Source organism: Leuciscus leuciscus (assembly GCF_965113295.1).
Source record: "Leuciscus leuciscus genome assembly, chromosome: 5".
Classification (NCBI taxonomy): domain Eukaryota; kingdom Metazoa; phylum Chordata; class Actinopteri; order Cypriniformes; family Leuciscidae; genus Leuciscus; species Leuciscus leuciscus.
The window spans coordinates 31205820-31220275 of NC_138729.1; the positions used below are offsets into that span (position 1 = coordinate 31205820).

Below are 14456 nucleotides of genomic sequence, written 5' to 3' on the forward strand. Positions count from 1 at the left end.
TGTCTGTGCTTATCTAATCATTGAGTTGTTCAGTGCTTTTTAGAGGGTGACCGGTGGTCTGTGAAGTTAGGCTATTTTCACAATTGATAGTCAAGTCACAGCACACACATTGTATTCCCCAAATAGACTGTTCTGAATGTCACCGGATGGAAAAGCATGACAAACATCATGGGATATTATTGGTAGAATCAAACCATTTCTTCAACATTATGCACTTTTATGTCCCAGGGGTTGATTTTTATTACAACATATTTCAATAGTTTTCTTTTTCTCTTTTCCGTAAAATGAAGGTCATATAATTTTTGCCCTACTTTTCATGTCCTTTATGTGCATATTGTATTATTTGTGGCTTTCTCCCAGACCTAGACTTTCGATCTTTAACTATGAAAATCTATTATAAAGTTATTTATTGTTGCCAGTTTTAAACCATTATTTTAGATATTGTGGAAATGACACTGTGGTGGGATTGACTTTCAGAAAATGTGTGCATGTACATTGTTAATAGACAAATTAAATCAACTAGTGAGTTCAGAGAGTTTATTTTATGATCCATAGGGCCAAACCTAAACATAGGGCCTAACCGAGTTAATTGTTTGAGACACGGAGGATGCTTATTTTTTGGCTCAATCATAGTCATTCAAAGCTTGTTTTCCTGCAATATTTTGGAAGGATTTCTGCTTTCCTGACACACCAGTACTTTTTAAGGTATATTTTGGGGCTTTTATACTTTTATTTTGGCAGGACAGTATGATACAGACAGGAAGCAGGGAACAGGATCATAAAAGGATCTTGAGCCGGGACTCAAACTCAGGTTGTCTAAGGCACACCATATGTCAGAGCACTGCCCACAAGGCTATGGCTCTGACAGTTTAGCACTATTTTTAACAGGGAAACTTTGATAACAATGAACAAAATGTTCTAATATTAAATGTGTCAGAAATGAGTCATCAATCCACCATCCATGAGAATAATAAAGGTGCAAATGTCATGCATGTGCGAACGTGCTCTACTTTGTAAGAACGAGCCTATGATTGAATCTGGAAATAAAGCAAAATAACTGTGAAAAATTTGAAATAGTCCTCAGATGCCATGTCTGTAATTTATATTAAAACATCTAGGGCCCTATTTTAACGATCTGAAACGCAAGTGTCAAGCGCAAAGCGCAAGTAACTTTGTGGGCGGGTCTCGGCGCTGTTGCTATTTTCCCGGCGGGATAAATGACTCTTGCGCCAGGCGCAAATCTAAAATGGGTTGGTCTGAAGTAGCTTCATTATTCATAGGTGTGGTTTGGGCGTAACGTGAAATAAACCAATCAGAGCGTCATCTCACATTCCCTTTAAGAGCAGATGCGCTTTTTCCATAGCGGATTGCTATTGTAACGGCGGATTTGCCAGGCGCGCGCCAGCAGCGGTTCACAGCCAAGGAGAGCAACGCTCTCGTCACGGCCGTAAAAGAGAGAAGTTACATTGAAATGGAGAAACCCACCCAAATTAACTTCGGTTAAACAGGCGTATGATAATTTGGGTAAATGTGTAAGCTAGATGTATGCTTTTAAAATAAATTGTCTATCTATCTATCTATCTATCTATCTATCTATCTATCTATCTATCGTAATAATGTATGATTTGCAAAAATGAAAACTGCTGCTTCTGTGTAGATGAGAGAATCAAAATGTATGCGCGTTGTGCACACGCTACATTGATTATGGCCAAGCATGCGCCCTTAAAATAGCATATGAATAACATGCGCAACGTGCCACTGACTTTAAACAATTTTTTCCTGGTTAGTGGCGCAATTGTTTTCTTAACCTGCAAAATAGCAAGAAGGAACGTTTGCGCCGGAACACGCCTCCTCTTTGCGCTGAACCGCCCCCGCGAGCGCAAGTGTATTTCTTAGTTAACCGACGTGCTTCTGTGGAGGGAAAAGTCCGCTTTGCGCGGGTGCAAAATAGGAATGATACATGCGTCGGTGTACAAAGTCACTTGCGCTGGGTGCAAGATAGGGCCCCTAGAGTTAATTCGATCTCAACAGTTTCATTAAAACAAGTTATTACTCCACCACGTGCGTGACGTCATAAACCAAAGTGGTGTAATGACCACTTTGCGACAATATGGTTTCAGGAAACAGTCGTGACTAGCAAGGTGATTTCTTCAACGATGCATGATCGTACTAGTGAAGCAGCGAGTTACGTCGTTGTACGGGAAACGCACCCCAGCGCAGTAGATCCTGATGTGGTGTCACGCCATCAAGGTCACACCCACACTCCCGCTCCCGCAGACTCAATCGCAAGCACAGCTGTCAATCATGATGTTACACCCCATTTTTATAGCATCAAATAACTAACCAAAGCCAAACTTTTTGGAAAAATGAACAGCTGAACATACGTCTGTGTGATAAGAACTACCTAAAATGACAGAAACCATCTTTGGAAAGAAAATTATTTGAAGTGTAATTGGATTTTTTAGTTTGGCTCGCGTCCAATTTGATTACACGGAGAGGGCGGGGTTTAATACCTATACTGCATCCAACCACCAGGGGGGCAATCGATATGCTTTGGCTTCACTTTTCAGGACGTGTGCAGCACACATGGTACACACACTATTAAACACAACAGCAATACCATTTCAAGGACTCACCCTTCAGCCAAGTGAGTGTACTGTAGATGAAATCAAATCAAACTTGAGGCATTTTTGAATAATTTCTCTAAACACAAAGGTCACCGTTAGGCACATGTAGTGCAGTGTTCAGTAAAGTCCTGAATCTATCTGCCCCGTGTGAGTGGAGATAAGAGGACCTACCAGCCCTCACCTTCATTTCAATGCTGCACTGGTTGTTAATTGATTCTCTCCACAATGTTTGTACTCTAGTTAAAGATGCTGCTCACGCAAACACATATTCACACACACGTACATGTTGTTTATCTTTATCATCATTAGCATCATCTACCTTTTTTCGTTATTTGACCCCTGCGGTGACCAACAAGACAAAAGCAAACACACCACACACTGCTAAGAAATGAAATCATTACACCTTTTTCGCATGCAAACACATGCAGACAGTGCTCTTGTGCATAACAGAAGGCTCACTTTTGTTCGAGAGGAGAATGTGTGGTGATCGTGTGACTTAGCTGAGGGTTTTTAATAAAGCTTGTCAGGCGGCAATACACCACTGGAATTAAGAAAATGGGATTTTGGATATTCAGCTGTCTGATGCACCCTTGCGCACACACTTCTCTTCACTAAGAGTGGGAAGTATTTGCCGTTTCCATTGTTTGTAGTCCCCAAGCAGCATTTTGGAGGATAAAACTGGCATCCAATGAGATTATGTAAACACAGATATACATGTTCTCATTTTTATTTACACACAATGAGAAATAGGAAATAAAATATTGCACTGAGCTGTACAGAGAAAGAAAAACAACACCCGTCAAAAGACAGGAAAAATGAAATATGCAAAAATAAAAGGGGAGGGAGATAAGAGGACAAAAGTGTGTGTTTGGTGTGCCTGAACACTGCTTTAAACCTCCCACGTCTCTAAATGAATCCATCAGCAAAGTCATTAACAATCATTACCACAGTAATTAAATATACCAGTCGGAGATTTGATTGAGTCCCACATCTCATAATTACTTTTCAGCTTCAGAACTGTATTCGAGCAGGAGCAGCTGAGATGTATGGAGACACAGCTAATTGAACTAATTATGCAATTATGCAAGGAGACTGAACTTCCACTGGAACTGGACTGGACTGGAGTATTCAGAAGGAGAGGAGAAGAGAGGACACTTAATGAGACAGTGAACAGAGATTGACAGGAACAAGAGTGGGTGGAGCATGAGCTCATGACAATGATCATGTAAGAGCTTTTGTTTAAAGTCTCCCTTACAAAAAAAGTTTATTCAAGTGTGCTATTAGTATACTTATTTTAAACTAAAAAGTAAGAATGTATACTTTCAGTCTACTTTTTATGTACTTCTAAGAAATATCTTTAAAATTACACTCAAGTATACTTGACTTATACTGACAGAAAAGTCTAAGGGCCTGATTTACGAAACAGGGCAAAATTAGCATGAGAGGACAATTTCAAAAAAGCACAGATGGGAGTGGAAATTTCTGCCCATGATCTACTGACGACGCGCAAATTAAAGAACACAGACCCAGTCAGATCATTTCCATAATGACCAAGAAAATCTACCAGGTAGCATCTGGTTTAAGACATGCTTTTTTGGGGTGGTAAATAATGGCGCAAACACCAGTAGACCTACATTGACGAGCGCAAACCTTAGTAAATCACCTTGCGTGATTCATTTAAATACTCTCCTCCCATAAGTTTTGCACCTGAAAGGGAAACTCCTACAAATGCATAGGGCCTATGCAATAAGGTCAGCCGTAAAAATAACTGTCCACTCCTTTTCAGCGTTTCCTGACAGTAGTTTTTTAACGCCAAAAGAGGGTTTGCGCTGACGCAAGCTGTTAGTAAATCTGGCCTTAAGTATATTTGGCCTATACGTGTACCCAATCTTTTGATCGAGATATACTTAAAAGTATAATTAAGTATTCTAAGTATACTTGGCTTGTACGCATCTTCTGAAAGAGTACATAATCTCTGATCAAAACACAGGTGAAGAAGCAGAAACAAGCGAGAAGCATTACTTACACACTTGTAGCTAAGGCGATCATCAAACAGCATATAAATCAAAACTGGCTAACGTTGCCGAATGAAATGTCGAACACACAAAGAGGTATAGATTTGTACAAGCTTTGGGGGGTTTGATGCAAGAAATCTACTCCATCTATGTTTTGATCACTGTATGAACATGATCCAGACAAAGTCTTTGACAAAAATGTGATTTTCTCAGCGTTTTGTTCAAAATGCTAAAATGAAACTTACCCACATTCAAGTGTTGCAACAAGACTCTGTTCTTTCAGACAACAAAATATTCTCTGGGCCAAAATTTTGTGAAAATGACCAAAATGCTGGCGCTGGTGGTGAGAGATTTAAAGTACAGTTAAAGGTATATTTCAAGTATAAAAATGTATACCTAAATAGGAACATAGTACTTATATAAGTGCAAAGATAATACATATAAATAGTAAACTATAAGTACAGTATGATGTTAAGTTCACTTAAAGAAACTTACACGTATACTTAATATAAAGCTACTAAACTAGTAGTTTACTGAGAGTATACTTCAAAGTGTACTTTCATAAACAAAAACAATTATGCAACAAGTATTTAACTAGTAAACTTTCAGAATACCTATTGGTTAACTTGTAGTATAGTTTCGGTACAATCAAAAAACGTAGTTGTTGTGTACTCAATTTACTACTGTTACACTTAAAAGTACACTTTTATACACTAAAAAGTGGACCAATCTAGTCCCAATTAGGGTAGCGCGGGGCACAACCTAACGCAGGGTTAATTGTAACACAGACCTTTTACATAGTTAGTCAGGGTCAAGCAGGTTGTGTTTCCACTCTTTTTCTCAAAATCTCTCAAAAGTTTTGATAAGATTTCGTGAAGATTCTGGAGTGTTTTTACACCATGCAAGTACATTTTTTCATCATACGTTTTTTTTTCGGTTTCTGAGTTGGGTGTATATGTCACCAAATCTAACTTTAGATTACCTTAATCACTGCCTTGTTGGCTAAAACATAGCACCATTTTGAAACATGTCAGCAACTCCTAGCAACTGTTAGCTATAGGTTTAAAATATTTTTTACACAGCGGGGTTAGTTGTAGCACAGTGTTACAACTAAACCGCCAAGTGTATAATGATAATGAAATGAAAATAGGGAGCCACACAACTTTTCAGGTTTGAGTATTTATTTATATATTTATTTTGCCACATTAAACATTGTTGGACTTTCACAAACAATGTTGAAATTTAAAGGTCAAAGTATAATTTTTTTTCGCATTTGTTTGATCACATTTATTACAAATATATCCTGTTTTTCATGCAATAGACCCTTTAAAATGTGATTTTGAGCTCGTTTTTATTATTATTACTATTATTATTATTAATAATAATTTTGCATGCAGCTGCCACACACAAATATAATTATATTGCAATTACAATATTTGATGATTTTATTTATTTATTTATTGCAAAACTGTGCAGCCCTTTCCTATATCTCTATCCATGATAATGATCCATAAAAGAAGGATGATTGGATGAGGGATGGATGAATGGATATCTATCTATACAGATGTACAAACAATATCAAACTATACTGATAAAATAGTACTGAATTATGTGTGTTACAACTAACCCCTCTGTCTGTTACAATTAACCCTGCATATGGGTTAAGTTGTAACATTTGCACTTCGTTCACTTTCAGTGCAACTGTACGAAAATGGTAGGTCCTAGAAAAAGTACAGTACATTGATATTATTATTATACTTACTACTTAAAGCATACTTAAAAAATATACTTTAACTTTACTTATACTTAACAAAATGAATTAAAAAATGAACTTGAATTATACATATTTTTGTAAGGACTGTGTGGCGAGCAGGACGGGGCCAAGGGCTGTGGGAGTGATTGATAATGAGCGACACCTGCGCAACGCACCGGTCTCCGTTCCTTTGTTACCCGACTTCCTCAGCACTGTGATCCCCCTCTCTTTGTCCCCCTCCCCCGTCCAGTGAGGGATCTCCGACAGCGTGTCCCTCCAGCGTGTCCCTCCTTCCTCCCGAGTTTCGGCACCAGTGCAGCAAGGTTAGATGTTGTGGGAAGAAAGAGGCAGGATCCGGCGAATATTTCAAGATTTTTAATAAAATAAATAAACACAAAACAAAGATAAAATAAAGACGGCAGCCCCTCACAGACGACTGCAGCCACACATAATAAAACAAAACATCAAGTATAATAGTCCAGGCCTGGCCTCTCTCGTCCTTCACTGTCGTTGCTCCTCCTTTTATGCCCCCACTCCGTGAGAGACACGAGACTGGTGCGTCGCGCAGGTGTCCCTCAATAGTAATCACGCCACCGGCCTCGCGCCATTCTCCCTCGGCCTCATCCTCATCCTCATCCTGCTCGACCACAGACTGGATTATGTCAAGTCCTGATCCTGTTCTTCTTCAGCTTGCCTGTTGCGTTCCACTCTTCTATAAACAAACACACATGCCTATTTAAAAGTGGCTTTCAGTTTGGGAAATGATCTGATATCTGATAAGTAAATCTGATATTTATGTTACAAAATCCTGAATCAATATGGCTCTGTACAATATTAAATATCTATAAAAAGGCAATTTTTTTCATAGTATATAGTGGAGTTCACAAGTCTGAGACCACACTGATTTTTTTTTTTTTTTTTTTTTTTTTTTTTTTTTTAGATAAAAAAATGTTACAAAAATTCTAGGCCACTAAAATAATAATTAAAATTACATGAATGCATAATTATGCATTACTTTCCATAAATTTACAAATGCAACAGTTTTTTTTTGCTATTAACACAACTATGTAGCACATTACATTTAAAAGTAACAGTCCGCGAAAGTGTTGAATAAAGATTCAGGAATGCTAACAAAGGTATATCTATGGCCAGTAGCTAAAAGAAAATGAATGTTGTGTAGAGAAAGAAATAAAAGCACTATAACAAATTAAACAAAAAATAAAGAAGCAGAAAATGGGGAAGAGAAAATCAATATGACCCTTCCTCGCCAGAAACGGTTGTGGTCATGATCCAATTTGTCCAGCGTTGAGCTTTACCAGCTGATGTGTGTTTGCTTTCGACCTCTTTCACACACAAACACCTGTTTTAGCTCTGTGTCTGTTATTGATCAGTTTGCTTTTGATAAAAAGTCTTGGTGAAAGAAGCTCCTTAAATTATATGTGATTTATGTTTAGTGCATGGCAGAATAATATATGATAATTATAATTAACATAATTTGGATTCAATTATTTTAAATCATTTAAATGTGTAAGTATGTTTAAATGCATGTAGGCCTATTTTATTGATTCTCCATTCAATTCAAGAATAAGATTGGGCTATATTGTGACATTTTCACACTGACTCGATAACGATAGAGAATGTCACACCAGCTGAAATCTTGCCCTCCTCTGTCTGTGGGTCTGTCAAGTCACCGATTAAGCATTGAGGAAGGGTGACAAATTAAACAACTGCCTCTGAAATTTCCCTGTCAAGTGTTGCACCACCCGATTTTGGCAGCAAATCAACTTGAAGCTCGCTGAAATAAGAGCAGGAGCACAGTGTAAACAAAAACAGTTGTCATAGACTGAATTAGGACATAGTTTGTTTAGTGCCTTTTCCCTGTGAATGTGTTTGATGTGTATTTGTCCCTTCAGGGCTTGCCATAGAAAGTACTGTATATGTATTTGTCAGCTTCTGTGAGAAAGATGTTCTATCAGTAAACGCAGACTGTTACTTTCTTATTTTATTAGACATTAAGCTTAGGCAAACACTTGGTTTCACAATCACCATGCATCACAATCTGTGTCTTGCCGCTGCGTTTTCGTGCCTTTGAGTTTGCAGAAGAAAAATGGCTTGTCAGTTCTTCAGCGTAAATCAGAAGTGAGAAAGAGCTCGCACTGGTCACTGCTAAAAGAGTGTGAGAGCACGGACCACTGACTGCCACAAATAAATTCCAGCCTGCTGGATTTTCTAAGAAGCAGTAAAGAGAGTCAGTAGGCAACCATTAACAGGTATTAAGGCACTACTATTAATATATATTTATACAGAAAAGAGTTTGGGCTGAATTCAGATCTTTTGCGTCTCATGGACTTAACGGACATGCACACATACTATTTATAAAGATTGTTATAAAGATTCACGCACACATACTATATACAGATTGTGATGCATGGCAGCCATTGTAAGTACAAAAGTGCATGTGAAGTATGCCATTTGGGACAGGGCCTGTGAGTCACTGAATTCATTCAAAAATACGGAATTGTTTTCGAATGAAATGTAGCTGAAACAGACGACGCAACTGGCAATATTGTGCCTAAAATGTAAGTTGCTCAATATTATCTTTTTGTTTATTGAACTGTTCAAGTATTGACAAAATCTTACCTGTTATTCTTACTCCAATAACTTCTCTGAAACATCTTCTGGAAACAACTTCCGAACTAGCAAAAGATGGTCCTGAATCTGTCCGTTCTGCCTTTCCATTGTCTTTCTTTTTCTTCATAGACATTTTTAAATACTTGGACATTTGCTGACTGTACAATTAATTGAAAAACATCGTTATTCAACAGACACACATACAGTACACCAACTTATTAACTCTCTGAATTTGGTAGAGGCACTACATTTATTAAAAGTCCATTTCTATGCAATGATATGAGCTTAGTAAAAGAGTAGATAGAGTCCATCTACAGAGGTGAGCGGGTTGCAGTTGTTGTGTGTGTGAGTGAAATAATGATAGATTAATTACAACAGTTAATAGAGGCAGTAATTAAGAAAACAGCAGGATGTGTGTGCATTGATTTATGACCTATGCTTCAGGGGTGGTTCTCCAGCGACAGCATGAGTGTATGCATTTGTGTATTTGTGTGTCACTATATCAAATTTATGACTCATACATCAGATCCTATCCTTCCCTTTGTTGGTGTCATAAAACAGCTTATATGGTCACAGTGTAGCTGATCCATAACTCACTTCTTCCCCTCTGTGCAGTTCTGGGTCTAGAGAGACGAGTGTACACTGTTGATGTTTTTAGTGTGTGTGTGTGTGTGTGTGTGTGTGTGTGTGTGTGTGTGTGTGTGTGTGTGTGTGTGTGTGTGTGTGTGTGTGTGTGTGTGTGTGTGTGTGTGTGTGTGTGTGTGTGTGTGTGTGTGTGTGTGTGTGTGTGTGTGTGTGTGTGTGTGTGTGTGTGTGTGTCTGAGAAGCAGAAATAAAGTTGTCTTAAAGAAATTTACATTTATCACTAAATGGTAAAAAATGTTGCTTGCATTGCTTCCAATGAGGATGTGATCTGACAGGTGTCTTTTACTCCAGCTTACAGTTCTTGTGTGGCTATAGTTTGTGTGCCCACAAAATAAGAAAATAATGGCTATAAAAAGCATCTGGTCTATCTAACGTGATGAATATTTTCAAATATTAGTTGATTTGCTTGTTTTTGTTCCTTCATAAGCTTCCTTCAGTTCTCAATGTTTATGTATCATGAATAATGTTTCACTCTTGCTTTCTCTCCCTCATTAGCTCAGCAACATCTGTGTGTTTTTAGAACACAGAGGATCTCTTGAGAAAAGCTCTGAGGAGGACACACCAGGCTAATCGGCCCACAGATGCCTTCTTATTTCTGCACATCACAAAGACCACAGCAGGGCTCCAGACAACCAAAATATGCTACATAAATTTGTGACAAAAATAACAATGTGCACCAATATATTCAAATCGGAAGAGCTTTGAGTGCGTCTGTGTGCGGTTTTGTCTGATATCTCATTATCTGGCAAACACTCACTAGAGTGGAACAACGAACACAGAGCAATCCATGTCTGATCCCCCAAAAATATACTCTTAAACACTTTTCCTGTGGCATGCTGTGTTTTAATGTTTTAACTACACCGATGATTGCTTAGCGCATGATAATAGCAGAACTAATGGTCTATTTTTTTTTTTTTTTTTTTTTTTACAAATAATGATCAATAATGCACAAAAAGCCTATCTGTTTCCATTAAAAATATAAAGCAATTAAAAATACTATTTGGCCTGTGGAAAAGATTGAGAAAAACTTTCTCTGAAATGTATTTTATATTATGATTTATGTATTCAAAAACAAGTCACGGATAGGGTACTAAATGATTTTTAGCAATGTAATGTGACGGCACATCCGTATCTCATATTGTTCTAATGTCTTGTACCGTTAAACATGGTATCATATGGATGAATATGCATATGCAAATTATATGCAGATGAGGATATGCATAGTAAAACTAGGCGTTGCAAGCTCCATATATGATTATGTCAGGGAGGAAGCTGTGTGGAGACGCACGTACGCAAAATCTTCCGCTGACTGGGTTTTATAAAGGGTTTTTTTGTTCAGGTTCTGGTGTACGCATGGATTTATAGGTCTGAATATTTTTAGTTTTACGCCATTTTTGGCTTTCAGGCGCACATACACTTTTAGTAAGGATCCTATGCACAGTTTTTTTTTTTTTTTAAATGACCCCTGAACGTTAGCTCACTTTAGAACTTTAGCTTACATTCTGGCAATGGTCTCTCAAAGTTATGAGCAAACATTCTTTCAGTAATTGATTAGAAGTTAAATAATGTCCTCAAAATATTGTTATTAGCACAATAACAGTATTTATACATACTTGTTTTAACATTTTAGTTGTACATTCATCTAATGTTTTTTAAATGTTTCAGAATGTTCAGAGAACATTCAAAAGTAATGTTCCCTTAAAGTTTGAAAAAATATAAAATGGAATGTTCATATAACCCCCAAACAAATTAAATTCATTTTTTTTATGGCCATTATCTGGTCGGGGTTGACTACTTCTCGAGATACATCGAGGTTGCGAACTTACCAAAACTTATGACAGCAACAACAGTTGAGAGGCTAAAGGTCATCTTTGCCAGGTTTGGAATCCCTGAAACACTGGTGACAAATAACAGTCCACAGTTTGCATCTTGCGAGTAACTGCGAGACTGTAACTTAGAACATGGTAGAAGTAGTCCATGATACCCACAGAGCAACAGAGAGGCAGAGTGAGCAGTGCAAACAGTGAAACAAATGCTGAGAAGAACCAAGACCCTCAGAGAGCTTTTCTGGCATACAGATCGACTCCATTGAGCCATGGAATCTCGACCTGCAGAACTCTTTATGGGGGGGGGGGGGGAGAATAAGGTCAACAGTCCCAGTTCCACCTAAATCTCTCACACCAAAGCCCCTTTCACACAGAGATTCCGGAAAATACACGGATAAAGTGACCCGGGATTTGACCCGGGTTCGTTTGATTTTGGTTCATTCACACTGCCAGTGATTTTCCGGAATCAGAGAGTGCGTTCATACACAACCCGTAAAAATGCCGTAAAGACACGTGACATCGATGTGACTTGTAATCTCAGCAGCGTCTTAAGTTTGCTTATGAGCTGCGATCTCTCTCTCGAGAAACCACGCCTGTGCATTTGTTTCTCTGATTCGATCATAAAATTGCGCTTGACGTACCGTTTCACAGCTGGCGAACGATCCCGCGCTTCAGCGTCATCACTACGACACGGCATTATTACGGCTTTTGTTCACACAGCGCGCGTTCCGGGACTGAACATGGCAATGTTACTAGGTCCCGACCCGGCATCGATCCCGGCATAAATCCCGGGTCGAGTTTGCGTTCACACAGAAGGCGCTCTGGCAATTTGCCGGGTTCAAAGCGCTGTGTGAAAGGGGCTCAAGATGGCCAGACCTAAAAGTGTTCACAAGCAAAGACAGGTTTTTAAAAGAGAAACAACAGGAAACATTCAGATCTAGACACAGCGCAAAAGATCTTCCAGTCATCATACCTGGACTTCAAAGACCACTGGAACAGTCCAGGGAGAAGCATCAACACCCAGATCGTATCAGGTAGAAACTGAGATGGGAACACTGAGAAGGAACAGAGCTCATCTTGTTCTTCCAGAACCAACTCAGCAAGTTGTCAACGGAACAATGACTGGGTCGGGTAGGATTTGCCTTCCACCAGAAAGAGTTGAATATTAGCATAGGAAGACCTGCTGTCAAGAAAAAAGCAGAATAATCCCTTCGGCAGAGTCAGGATTGTCCAGGCAGATTCACAGGTAATTGACCAAACAAAATTGATAATTATGCAGGAAATATTAAACTTGATCATATATCTGGGATTATTAGCAGAAATTGATCCAAATACAATATATAGAACATATTAAAATACAAGTTTATGTTACTATATTGCACTATATTGTATTAAAATTCAAGATTTTATACCATGCATAATCTTAATCGGAGTATGAGTGATTGGAAATAAAGCTCCATGTCTTTAAATCAGCATTCACATTTTTAATGAGCAGGAAAAGATCACAACTTTAAATAAATTACATATTTACATGTTTAGGGCAGCTGTGTTGTAAGAATGTACAGGGAAACTTCAGTTTATTAATTGAAATAAGATCCAATCCGTTGTTTATGGTGAAAGTTGTTGATGTAATAACTTAAAAAGTTGTTGATTCTTACCTGTAGGAGGATGGATCTCACGCGGTATCAGTCTGATAAATATTAGAATCTCCATGTATAAGAAACATGGATGGAACATAATCCATTAACAAGCATTCCAGTGGTTGGAATTTGCCCCATGGTCAGATATGTTTAATTGCTTAAAAGTTGTTGATTATCCTATGGGAATGGATCGTAACCATTATCAGTTTGCTAAAAAATGAGAACCTCCTTTTATAAGAAACATGGGTGGAACAGAATCTAGTAGCAATCCATCCAAGCACTGCTGGTCAGAAACAGCAGTCACATGTGGCTCTGCAGATATATATATCTCAGTGTGTTTACACTGACATCAATTTGATCTGTAGATGGCCAGGTCACTGTGCTTTTCGTCATTAGTAGGCGTTCATGTTGCTGGATTACCTAATGTCATTGGTACAGTATGCTGCAGAACTTGCCATAGCATTTCTGACGGTTTTTTCCGTGTATAATATTTTAAAATTGCTGTATGTAGGCAGAGGTAAATCATAGAAATCAGTGAAATCACTCATTGTTACATTACCTTCTCTCCCATCTTCTCTGCCCACACTTTAATGTGTGTAGGCTTCTTAATGCACAAAGAGTCAATGAAAGGACACACACATCTGTGGGGCAGAGTTCTTTCCCACATTTGATATTACCAAATGAGATGCTATAAACAGAAAATTAACTCTGCAGCCCACCTTTACTTACCACTGATTCAGCTATTGCAGTTTCCATTATCACCTCAGTTTCACTAAATGTTTAATATGAGCAGCATTTGTTCTTATCAGCATATCAGAATTTGTACAGACATACTGTATTGTTTAGTATAACTACAATGTTACATTTTGAGCTACCACCCAGTTCTTCATTTCTGAAATAATATTTCAGTCTTACAAGTAAAAATATATATTTGATGTTTCAGCTATTATGACAATTACGTGTGGACTAAACACAAACAAATCCATTTGACAAAAAAGTCAGGCAAAGCATGTGAGGTACAGTATTGTGAAAACCTATTCAACCTCATATTTACTATTCTACATGTTTATTTATCTTTCAACAATATGTTATGACACTATGGAGACTTGTGTGTATTGAGTATTAAGAACACTGAGGTTATCCATTCTCCCAGGTATTAGTCTCAGGTAAAAGTTTTAATCCCCTAGTTAAAACAACCTCATTGAAAGGACAATTAAAGCCATTTGACTGAACACTGTCAAATTTGATTAGAGCTAGTCATGCTAAATATAGACCTCAGTCACCAATATGTCTGTCATTCCAATTAACCTTTTTTTTTC

The 14456-nt window shown here is 38.0% G+C and overlaps 1 long non-coding RNA gene across 1 annotated transcript in view; it reads right to left on the reverse strand.

Moving 5' to 3' along the window:
- Positions 1-1108: 1108 nt before the first annotated feature.
- LOC309498358 overlaps positions 1109-14456 on the reverse strand; it is a 179194-nt gene continuing 165846 nt past the window's right edge. Inside the window, exon 2 of the long non-coding RNA XR_014205923.1 lies at positions 1109-2007. This is a non-coding gene — a long non-coding RNA (uncharacterized lncRNA). The remainder of the gene's footprint in view (positions 2008-14456) is intronic.